Genomic DNA, 3,592 nt, shown 5'->3' with positions numbered 1-3,592 from the left:
AAAACTCACTTCAGGAGGATTATTTGTAGGTGAGACCGACATTTTCAACATATTGCATGAACTCATGGAGAATTTCAACCTCTTACAGGAATGGGGTGTGTGGCCATTCGCACGGCCGTACCTCTACCAACCTCTAAGGGTGGAGATCACTGTCAGAAGACTCCCCAATCACACCCTTGGATTTCTTCTTAGAGCCAAACTTCCTGAAGATATTCATGTCCGCGTACAATATTTTGAAAATACAAAAAAATGAGGTGACAAAAATTTATCAACAAAACTTTGTAAGATTGATAGAAACTACTCATAGGGATACATAGAAGCCATAGCAAGATTCAAACTACTTAGAACACTAAGAATTTAAACTTCAAGCACATCTATAGTAGCACCGAGAGTAGCTAATTATTCAAAATATAAACCAATAAAGCAAAAACTAATTGGACAAACGCTGGAGTCAAATACCTAGCAACAATCTCTCAAAACAGTTTCGGAAACGGAGCTTCGAGCAAAGAGATGGAAATCTGTGGGTTTGAGCTCAAGAACACAGGAGAGAGAGGAATGGAGATGTTTTCTAAAGGAAAGTGATGTTGTGGTATGAAGAGATAAGCGAGGGGGGCACATGGGGAACACAAGCCACTAGGGTGCGCCTAGGGGTGCTGGCGCGCCCAGGTGGGTTGTGCCCACCTAGTGCACCTCCATCTGGTATTATTTTCACCAAAATTTCTTAAATATTCAGGAAAAATCATATAAAATTTTCAAGGCATTCTAAGAACTTCTATTTTTGGGTCATTTTTTTATTGCACGGGAAATTCAGAAAACAGATAAAACATGGCACTTTATTTTATTTAACTAATAAAACAGAAAATAAAAAGTAGGGACAAAAAGTAGTTCTTACTAAATTCATCAACTTCATATGATTCAAAGATGATCCGTTAATAAGGTTGATCAGGTCTTATTAACAACCACTTCCGATTAGCATGAAACCGAAGAATTTTCGTAAATCACTAAGTTACCTCAATGGGGATATGCATTTCCCCAACAATAAGTATTTCATATTTCTTTTTGACAGTAGGTAGAGGTATTTGATAACTTCCAATAGTGATTGTCAGAGATTTTTCAATAACATTAATACCATTCACTTGGAATTGTTTCTTCAGAAAGTGCACCATATGCTCATTGCCATTAATATGAAAAGTGGCATTGCCTTTATTGCAATCAATAACAGCCCCTGCAGTATTCAAAAATGGTCTACCTAGGATAATCGATATGTTTTCATCCTCGGGCATCTCAAGTATAACAAAGTCAGTCAAAATAGTAACATTAGCAACAATAATGGGCACATCCTCACAGATACCAATAGGTATGGCAGTTGATTTGTCAGCCATTTGCAAAGATATTTCAGTAGGTGTGAGTTTATCCAAGTCAAGTCTTTTATATATAGAGAAAGGCATAATAGTAACACCATCTCCTAAATCACACAAAGTAGTTTTCACATAATTCTATTTGATAGAGCAAGGTATGGTTGGTATTCCCGGATCTCCAAGATTTTTAGGTACTCCATCTTTAAAAATGTAATTAGCAAGCATAGTGGAGATTTCAGCTTCAGGTATTTTTTTTCTTATTTGTGATGATGTCTTTCATATACTTTTCATAAGGAGGCATTTTCAAGATATCAGTCAAGCGAGTACGCAAAAAGACTGGCCTCAGCATTTCATCAAAGCATTCAAATTCTTCATCATCATTTTTTTAGTTGAGTTGGCTGGAAAAGGCATAGGTTTTTGGACCCACGGTTCTCTTTCTTTACTGTGTTTTCTAACAACAAAGTCTCTTTTACCATATCGTTTATTTTTAGGTTGTGGGTTATCAAGATCAACAGGTGGTTCTATCTCAACATCATTGTCTGGTTCTTTATCATTGTGTAGCGACCCGACCTCAAGGGTCAAGTCTTTGTGTTTAAGTGTCATCTCTGGATCGGTATTACTAACACACATAGTACTCGAGGATATATAACAGAGTTCAATCACACACTTATTACATCGAATGTCTCAAAAGAGAACTTATTACAATAATATGGCTGAAGGCCATCTAAATAAAATAACAGTGGAAGCTTCGAAGGTAGTAGAGTCCATCCAACTCCACGGCAAAATTGAGTGCATGACAACGACCTAGCGTGCCTTACTCTTTGTCTAAAAACTCTGCAACATAATACGTTGCAGCCTGTGTAGGTGAGCACATGGAATATGTGTGCAAGACAACACTATAGAGCAATGAACAAATAACAGCTATAACTACATGCATATATGGCTGGTGGAGGCTCTATGGTTATCATTTGCATAAAGCTAGTTTTTCCCTACAACAAAGGAATATATTTTATTTAACTACAAGTGTGTTGAAAACATTGACAATGGTAACCCCATCTCAATCCCAATTAAAAGTTAACAACCCACCAAATTAATTAAGTAACGTGATGAGATCAACATAATAATTCAAGTACCAGATATTCAAGATGTCCATAACAGGGGACACGGCTAATCATGATTAGTTTGTACACTCTGCGGAGGTTTGCACACTTTTCCCCACAAGACTCGATCTCCTCCGTTGTATTTCTCGCACTGCAGGGTGTTTGAGAAACGGATGACCGAAACACAGTGTTTCGTAAGAGGTCCCCTTAACCGATAGATAGGCCAGTACACCTACAATCCCCTACATCTGCTAGCCCATCATTGAGGGAGTCCTGGATTAGGGGGTCCTCGGACTGCCGGACTATATACTTTGGCTGGACTGTTGGACTATGAAGATACAAGATTGAAGACTTCATCCCGTGTCCGGGTGGGACTCTCCTTTCCGTGGAAGGCAAGCTTGGAAATTCGGATATGTAGATCTCCTCCCTTGTAACCGACTCTGTGTAACCCTATCCCCCTCCGGTGTCTATATAAACCGCAGGGTTTAGTCCATAGGACAAGAACAATTATAATCATAGGCTAGCTTCTAGGGTTCAGCCTCTACGATCTCGTGGTAGATCAACTCTTGTAATACTCATATCATCAAGATCAATCAAGCAGGAAGTAGGGTATTACCTCCATCGAGAGGGCTCGAACCTGGGTAAACATTGTGTCCCCCGCCTCCTGTTACCATCCCCTTAGACACATAGTTCGGGACCCCCTACCCAAGATCCGACGGTTTTGACACCGACATTGGTGCTTTCATTGAGAGTTCCACTGTGTCGTCACCATAAGGCTTGATGGTTCCTTCGATCATCGACAACGATGCGATCCAGGGTGAGGATTTTCTCCCCGGACAGATCTTCGTATTCGGCGACTTCGCACTGCGGGCCAACTCGCTCGGCCATCTGGAGCAGATCAAGAGCTACGCCCTTGGCCGTCAAGTCACGTTTGGAAACTTAAACTATACTGCCGACATCCGCGGAGACTTGATCTTCGACGGATTCGAGCTCGTGTCAGGTGCGCCGCACAGCCACGACGAGCATGACTTAGCTCTGCCGCCAGACAGTGTTCGGGAGATCACACCTGTGGCAGCTCTGGCCCTTGATCTGCAGTAGATTGCGCCATCCGAGGATGGGTGGATGGACCCCGCC

The sequence above is a fragment of the Triticum urartu genome, chromosome 1A (assembly GCF_056163025.1).
Source record: "Triticum urartu cultivar PI428250 chromosome 1A, HENAU_Tu73, whole genome shotgun sequence".
In the NCBI taxonomy this organism is placed as follows: domain Eukaryota; kingdom Viridiplantae; phylum Streptophyta; class Magnoliopsida; order Poales; family Poaceae; genus Triticum; species Triticum urartu.
This window is presented reverse-complemented; position numbering follows the sequence as displayed.